General features: G+C 37.0%; 1 pseudogene; it reads left to right on the forward strand.

The window, feature by feature from the left end:
• Positions 1 to 5,896: 5,896 nt before the first annotated feature.
• Positions 5,897 to 8,432, forward strand: LOC149142628 (uncharacterized; annotated as a pseudogene).
• Positions 8,433 to 9,286: the final 854 nt, after the last annotated feature.

The following is a 9,286-nucleotide window of genomic DNA, read 5'->3' on the forward strand; positions in this document are numbered from 1 at the left end:
ATAATGGAGAATGGTCAGTGAAGGATGATGAACGAGGTATAATCATAAATGAAGAACTTTGACTCCTGAATGAAGTTATGAACCATGGAAAAGGGAAAGCGCAACAAAAACCCTAGTATCAGAATTTTGATTCAATCTTTGAGGAAAGTAGTTGAAAGTATGATTGATAGGGTTTGATGGACCAAGATTAATCAAAAGACTCATGAAATATGGAGATGACCTAATATGATGGAACGATATCTTCAGTTTTGGAGTTGGAGTAGAAATGACACCTACACAATGACTCATACTCTTTTCTTTATAACTTGGAAAAATTTTCTAGTATAGACCAAAATTTGGCTTTTTACCTTGATTGACTTGAAAGATTAACAAATCCTTATTACTATAGAACGTAGGACCCTACCAGAGACCATATCAGATGTTCATTAATATCAACAGGTTTTATGTACAACCATCATGCATCTATACATTGATTACCCAGATGGAAGAGTCCTTATTTCATCTGGTATTTAACCAAGACATAGCATGCACATGATTTCAAAGATATTTCTCCATCTAACTCTTCCTACCATATCTATGAATACATGAATTCTACTTTATAAAGAAGAGCACTTACCTAAATATGTGCATATATCTTTCCTTAATTTTGTCATCTAGTCAACTTCTTTCACGAACTACCTCTTTCTTTGAATAAAATGTTTATGATGAGGCTCCTTTCTCAAGACGATAAAATACTTCAATTATGCCTTCATGCCAGAACTAAATTAGTAAACTTCTTTGATGCTTGCTTCCACAATATGCCAGACTGCATCCACAAACTTCTAGTGGAATAATCTCTTTTTGAGATTCTTGCATATATTGAAGAACTTTCTCATCAAGGATCCTTGTGATCCTTTCTCGCTAGAAGACTATTTCTATAACATGCCATTCTTGCAAGAGGACATCTCTGAGGTAAAAAAATATGTGTCAATGTATCATCAGTGAGCAATTCATCTTGTTGCAAACAAGGCAATGTCCTTGTCACTGCTACAGTGATATGAAACATAAATAAGGATCCTTTAAAGCGGAAAAATGGTGGTTGTTACCATCTCCCATGAATATGCATGAATTTGATTGTCAATGAACTTGGATCATTTCTTTATAACTTGACATCAATGGGACTATTTACACCTAGATCCTTAAGCTTCAAAAAGAAGAAACATGCTCGGTCAAGACATAGGAGTCACATGTTCTGCGCATATTTATTTTCTAGTTGCTCGTGTAAAAGGTAATAGCATGGTAGCACCATACCAGCATGTCCTGAGTGAATAGGTTTGTAGTATTTTCCAAACTAGCCACAACCCAAGTATGAATTAATTTGCGACAAGCCTTTAGGCTGAAATAGAGGTTGTTAAAGCAACTAAAAAACATCTTTCCAAATTTGTAATTTTATTACCATTATAAAAAATCATTTACTCAAAAGCAAGGGAATGATTCCTTGCATCTTTCCTTGTCATAATACTAACAACCTTCAATCGCAATTGAATGAATTGGAGGTCAATGATCGATGTGTGGGGTGCCTTCTAAGACTAATATGGTCTCTTTTCCATTATCAAAACTTTCATTAATTATTTTAAACACCATATTAGGTACTTATGCATCCACAATTAATTTTCTTTTATTTACCTTAGTGTGGGTTGTAACATACAACTACAATATAGCTACTGCTTCTATATAGAATTTTCTTGATTTCGGTTTTGGATATAATTTATGTTATTTAGTTGTAAAATGAATCCCATGATTCAAATTATGATAAACAGAAAACACTGGTTGCCTTAGAAGACATAAAGTTAAGCCATTGTTTTGGTTTATAATCAGCTATAAGAGAACATAAGATAATAGTCATTGAGAGATTATCCAAAATGTGAAGCATGCCTATTGTAGATAATTCTATAAGAAGGTTTGTTTACATGCTTCATTAAGATTTTTTCTTCCTACATCTTATGTTGGCATAGAGAATATTTATTTAATTTTCCATGTAAATGATACAAGGCATAATGAACAATTTTGGAGGTCAAGTTACTGTTTGTCTATTGTTTTTATATCCAACATATAAACTATAGCCAACATACAAACAATAGCCAAATATTAGCTTGACCTCTGAAATTGTTCATTTTTCATATAACATCACGTTCCTATGCTGCTCGAGGGCTTCCTACAACAATATTTTGAAAGGATCTCTTTCTCCCCCATCTTCCGTTTCTTCTTCCATGGGAGCTCGTCATGGTTTGTGAGGTTGGTCTTGCAAAGGTTCAACAAATTCGAGCCCTAACTGCTTATACCCTGACCTCATTAGGGACATGCAAAGAGAAAAAATAGAGAAAGAGAAAACTTCTCTAATACCACTAATTTGGACTTATGCAGGAATGCGAAAAAATACAAATAAAAACATAAACACAAAGATGTAGTAGAAATAAAGCTTCACTTCATTAATATCAAAGAATTGAAATATGCTTACAGATAGAATAGAAATAAAATAGCTCGGGCGATGGTATCTTATATCTGAGAAGAGACCTGGCGGATACATGCCTCTGAACTCTGTTACAATGAGGCTCAAGGGACATTTTATTATTAAACAATAAGAGAAATCCATAAACAACCAAAGTCCTAACCTCAGGAGATGAAACACGAAGAGTTTGTGCATCTCGTTGGGGTTAGCTAGGCAGCCAACTTCCGAGGGTCATAATTTGGTCATATTATCTATGCTTGGTGTGTACGATACCTCATCAGAAATATCTCTCCGAGTGCTAAATAATTTACATCCTATGAATACGATCTTGTTTTAGACCTAAAAAAAAATCTATTTAGGGGGTAAAAATTGCTCAGGAAGTTGAGGACCCAAAAAACTGCCAAAAATAGTAAATGCTACAAGAAAAAATGAAACTAGTGAAAGTAACTGGAGATCTAGATGGAATAGCCAGGTGACCAGCAATATCCACCTGGATCTGGCCACCATCAGCAACTAGATAAAGTGTTGTTTTGTTAAGGATAGACTGGTTGTCAATGGACTAACACAATCTCTAGCTGTATTCATTGTATCATTGTGATTGTAAACGGTCATGATCCCTCATATGGGAGCTCTAGCCTATTCTATTATAGTTTGTAATATAATGAGGAAGGGTTTGAAAAAGATAAAAATTATCAAGTGCATTAGTTGATTCCGTGATGTGTGTATATTTCATTGTGCATTAAATTAGATGTGTTGTGGCACTTGATCGTGTTTGCATCATAGATTCTAAGAAAAACCTAAATTATCATTTGTCATGGAAATTCAACACATGCCTTGTTTCACGTGAGAACTACATGTAACTCATCTTAGGCTACTCATGTTCAATATCAACTCATCCCACTTAACAAGTTACCAAGACAAGGCTCACATCCAACTGTGGCAACAAAAAAACTATGAAACAAAGTTTACATCTTGACATGCCATATCCCGTTACATATCTTAGAATGTCTTGCTACTATGTGGCACATGTTAGAATCCCCTACATTCCTTGGCATGATTTGGCACTCCCTAACACACACTACCACTCGTTGTCATGCCGTCGAACTATAGCATTCCTTAGCACTCCCTAGCAGATAACCTTTTCACTCCCTCCTTAGAACACCTAAAACTCACTAACACTCAGTATCACACACTCTTTCTCATTAATTTCCATGCATTTTCAGCTACTTCTCCCTTGTGTTTCCATGACACTCCTTGGTACACATTGACACACCCTAGCACTTGGCACATATTGGCATGCCACCTTGGCACTCTATAATTCCTTGTCACTCCCTCATTAGCACACCTTGAACTCGATGAAACTCCCTATTACACACTCTTATTCATTCATTTCCGTGCATTTGAAACTAGTGATCCCTCGTGTTTACCTGGCACTCCCAAACACTCCCTAGAATGATTTTGCACACCTTGGCATTTCTCACGTCTTGCCATGTTGCCCTGGCCTCTAGCAAGCCTTGGCACTGCCTACCACACCTTCTCACTCCTTCCTTAGCATACCTCGAACTCAGTGACACTTCTTGTCACAAATTTTTATTCATTCATTTCCATGCATTAATTTGACCTAGTAAACCCTTTTGTTTCCCTCACACTCCCTAACACTTCCCAGCACGCGTTGGCACACACTGGCACCTAATTATTGGATGCATTTCTTATGGTAACATGACAACTCAATTTTGTGCCTTACCCCTTCGATTAGACTCCAATAGTAACCAAAGGATCATGTCTTAGGAGTATTTAATGCTGAAAAAATGCTTGACACAATACTCAAGAATTTTTTGTTATTCACTAAAGAAGGGGGCTATTTTTGTGTCTCTTCCTTTAAAGAATATGTCCACTAACCGTGTGACACGACCTATTATCACCACATTAAGAATAGTTTGACTAGGTGGCGAAAGGGCCAAGGTGCTCGTTACTCATGTTGCAAGGGGCAACACCGTATAATTCTAGTTGTTTCTAAAAAGACACCCCTTTTACCTAAATCCTTTGCACTTGCATTATAATCTTCAAGCATAGTTTCATACAAATTAGTGTGCTATCATACCACGAGAAAGTTTATGAAGGCTCTTTATCATAAAATAAGATTTCGTTGCATTTATTTCGCAAAAAGAAAAACACTTCAACATGAACAACAATCCAAGAAGAATGAAACTTTGTGGCCTCAGGAAGATGTTTTCCTAACAATATTGCATTCCATCTAATATTAGCAAGGGTCACTAGCAACCCAAAGACTTTGCCAAGGCCCATGTAGATTTGGCCAAGGGACAAAACTAGAACACATGTTTTAGGGTTTTAATTCATCTACAATGGGAGCACCATGAGTTCTAAACTCTCAAGTATATTAATATTCTATTTACAAGTATGCCCCCCATCATTAGTGATTATACAAAAAAGACTCTCCATGGCCTTACCATCGATTTTCATAGGGTTCACCACAAGGAGACCTAGGTTTTTCTTTTGGCAAAATAATTTTTTCAAATAACGATCAAGGCTAAGGTTAAAATAAAGCCACATGAAATACATATCAGGCTCATGTTTCATGAACATTAAGGAACAACCCCATTTTCAATCTCACCACCAATATTTAGGTGATTGAATTATTAACATAAAAATGAGACCAATTGAATCAATTTATAAACTTGTTCAAAAATTATATTATTAGGGTTAGCTAACATGTATATAAGCTTGAAGCACCACTATGGAAGCTAAACCCTTAGATGCTAGTTTAGGTACATAATAACATTTATTTGAAATGAACAATGGTCAATAATAGGTTTCTAGAAAATTTTAGTAAAAATAAAATGATATTGATTTAAATTAAGTTAAAGTCATAGTAACAATTGATTTCTCCAAAATTCTAGTAGAAATAATAGTATGATCAAAGTTCCAATAAAATTTTGAAGTAAATCGAAAGTATCTCATACTTCGACAAGGATGCACTTTTTCAATTTTTATGGGATAATATTTATTTCAGACTATTATTTTAACCCATTTATATAAGTAGGATAAAAAGCTATTGAAATGAATTGAAATACATATTTCTCGTTATAAGTACGATAAAAAACAATTGAAATGCATTGAAATGCATCTTTCTCGATAAATTTTAATCAAAATTTAATTCAGTTTTACATTATTGGAGTGATGAATTTTGTTTGTGTGTTATAGTAGCGGATTCATTATTCGTGCAACATCGTTTCGGGCTAACTAAAGGTTGGGTAACTAATACCTTAGGGTCACACCAAAAACCCAAGTGACAGAGGGCAAAGGCAATTTCCGCAGACAAAAGCTTAAATCTTCATCCTCAATTCGGTCATTAATTTCATCTCTGAGCAAAATTTCGTCACTGGAAAAATGTCGACAGAGGTTCTTGTTCATCACCAGAGCTCGACATCATCAAGAAGAGACTTATCATCGCCATCTTCAATGGATCCCTTGCTTCTCATCCTGAAGCTTCCTTATAGTGCTCTCAGAGTACCCCACATGCACCTGAAGGTGCCCTCCTTTTTGCTGCCCTCAATGATGATTGTCTTCTCCCTCATCTTGGCCACCTATTTCTTGGTGGTCTTCAGCTTCATCTACGATGTCATCGTCAAGCCACCGGGCATTGGGAGCATGCAGGGTCCTATCACATGAACATAAAACCGGTTGTCTTCCTATCTGGAAGAGTGAAAGGGCAATATATTATCGAAGGGCTCTCGTCGGGGTTTATGTTCTTGCTTGGTGGGGTGGGGATAATTTTGCTGGACTTGGCCCTGGACAAACACAGAGCGAGGAGCATCAAGGTCTCTTTTGCGGTGGCCAGGGTTTCTTCTTTGGCGATCACTTATTCGTTCGCAGCAAAATTCCATCATATTTATGTTAATCGGGGTTCTGAATAGCGAATCAAGACATTCTAGGTCCATTGCTAGTTTAGTAGAACATCTATACTGTTTTTTTTATTTTATGTTTAGTGTAACAGTTTTGGCCTTTTTGAGTAATTAGCTGGCGTAATGGAAAGGCTTTGAAGTCTTTAAATTCGTTATTGCTAGGGTTTGAAATTCATTAATGATATGGTTTGAAATTCTTGTAATGCCAGGATTGACTTAGCAAAAGAGTTGTTACCCTCATTTATGTGGATGGCAAAAGAGTCGTTACCCTCATTTATGTGGATGCGTGGATGCTAGGGTTGTATAGTTCAATTTATTAGAATAGTTGTATTAAGATTTATGGTGCCTGAATTGCAGATTAAGGAAAACAATCTTTTTTATTTTTTTCTGAAGAAAAAATTGCAACAAAAAGTTACAATACATGCACTATGTGCATTGCAAAAAAACCATCTGTCAATGGCCAAAGCCGTGAGTAGTACAACCTCCAAATAATTTGTCTGTGATAAAAACCACCCTGAGATCAAACATCAAAATTGTTATGTCCACACAACGTGGGAGCAGAACTGATATATACTGATCTGTTCATAATAAGTCCTATCTAGCAGTAAATAAAAATCAACAACTGACCTTTGTAACCGAAATATTTACATCAAAAAATCAAATATCTTACAAACTGTTAAAAAAGGGTAGAGAAATATAATTTGTAGTTTGATACAGAGGAGAAACACAAAGCATCACATATCTATAAAAGAGTGGTGCTGGAAAATTTGGACTGTCCCATTCATATGTTCCGTGACCTGCCAATCGCTCATAGCCTTTCTAGCACCTTCCTTGGATAGAAAATTTGCTTCATGGTTCCTTTCCCTGTAGATATGACAGTAGGATATATTATTAAAAGCTTGTTTAATCTGAAGAATTTCTTCTAGAATGGGAAGGTGTGTGGTTGTGACATCTTTGAACTTCATTAAACCAATTAATAACATTTAAAGAATCCCCGAAGACTGGAAGAGAGAAACAATCATATTCTAGAGCCTAGCACAGTAGAATCTTTAAAGATAGAAGTTCAGAAAAATTGTTAGATCCTTTGCCTAGACCAATTTTTGACTTCATGAAATGATGTTCATTTATGAAAAGAACGAGGCCACCACCACAACTACTGTCCTCACTTTGAAGCACCGTCAAAATAAGACCAAGGAATGTGTTGATTGATCTCTTCTTCAATGATATTGCGAGGCACGTGAATAAAGTCTTTTGATGGAAGGAGAGCATAAATTGCCCCCACTTCAGCTCAATAAGATTGGGTGCGGATGAGGAGTCCCTAAAAGTGGCTTTGTTCCTGGCAAGCTAGACCCCCCAACAAATGAGGGGAGAGATGTTTCTGAGGGTCTCGTTGTTTGACGAATCCCACCGTGACTTCCAAGCCTCAATCAAGCTATTGTTTCCTCTCCACTGCAAGTTGCAATTCAATATTTGCCTAGATTTAACTCAAATATGTAGTGAGAAAGGGAAAAAAAGAAAAACAAGTGTGAGATAGACTCTTCAGCATTTTTACATAAAATACACCAGTTGGGACCTTCTTTATATATTTTTTTGTAAGTTGTCCCAAGTTGTCACTTTGTTTTTTAATAAACACCATAGAAAAAGTCTTGACTTCTACTATCTGGTGACTGTATCCTAATTTTGGGGTATATACCCCAGAAGGAGAGTGAACCCAACACAAAGAGTCCACCCTATCTCTTTTTCTGACATTCAACTGTTTGAGAGATGTTAAATTCTAATTTTGAACAGCGCGACAGCTTGAGGAAAACCACCCCGGTCTCCCCGCACCACCTTTCGGCGAAGGCGGTTTCCGTAGCGGGGGTGCCGCCACAATCACACTCCACCACGCGTCCCTAGTACGACGCCGAAAACCGCCCTCTCCCCGGCCGCTAAAGGTCGTTTTGTTTGCACGACCTCGACGTGCGAATTGCATTGGATCGGGTCAGGAGGCTCGGATCTGTGCGAAGCTGCGCAGACTTTAACGACTGGGCCCGACGAATGAGGTGGCGACACGTGGCACCGAAGTGACGTCAGCTGACCCCGCCCGCGTCAAAATGAATTTTTTTTTTGGTTGACCGCCGCGGAAGAAAGGTCATGAAATTTAATGTGTCTACGTAAAATTAGGTGGCGGCTTTTAATGTGGTGATGGGCATACGTCCCATATGTTATTTTTATATATGTTTTTATATATATGTTATGTAAGTGGTGTGCGGCAGTAGTTCTGTGTAGTTTTTTTTTGTGTTGTGAGTGGTGGCTACGCACGATAGTGCGATTTTCTTTTGTGAATGCACAATAGTGCGATATAGAAATTGGAATGTAATGTCTTGATTTAGCCATTGAAGAACAGAGGGTTGTTTATGTAACATCCATAGCAGTGGAAAACAAAAGAGAAAGAAACAGAGTTTGTTTTGTAAATCCCTCTCTGCACAGAGGATGAAATATGTATCAGTCTTTTTGTTTTAAATCAATAGAAATGTGTTGTGACTGTGTAATGGACTGTGTTCTGAGTTAATTTTTTTTTAAAGAGGTTCTCTGCAAAAGATCCTGGATAGAAGAAACAGAGCATTGCCTCTGTGGTGGTTATTTTTATTTGGTTTTGGTATTTTCCCATCAAAAATACCCAAGAGTGGTATCAGAGCAGGACCAGGCTCTTTAAGGAAGTTAAAGCAGCTGAAGGGAGAAGGTTGTTGCTGCAGCAAAACTTCTCAGGCAGACAGAAGACTCAGACAACGAAGGATTCAAGTATTCTTCATAGCTATCTTGTTTGTTATTGAAGAGACAGTCAGTGTTTTAAATACACAATCAAGGAATGGCTAGCACAAGCACTGGTATGGGT

The sequence above is a fragment of the Pinus tabuliformis genome, chromosome X (genome assembly GCF_031772625.1).
Source record: "Pinus tabuliformis cultivar Carrire ecotype Pingquan chromosome X, CPIR1, whole genome shotgun sequence".
Taxonomy (NCBI): domain Eukaryota; kingdom Viridiplantae; phylum Streptophyta; class Pinopsida; order Pinales; family Pinaceae; genus Pinus; species Pinus tabuliformis.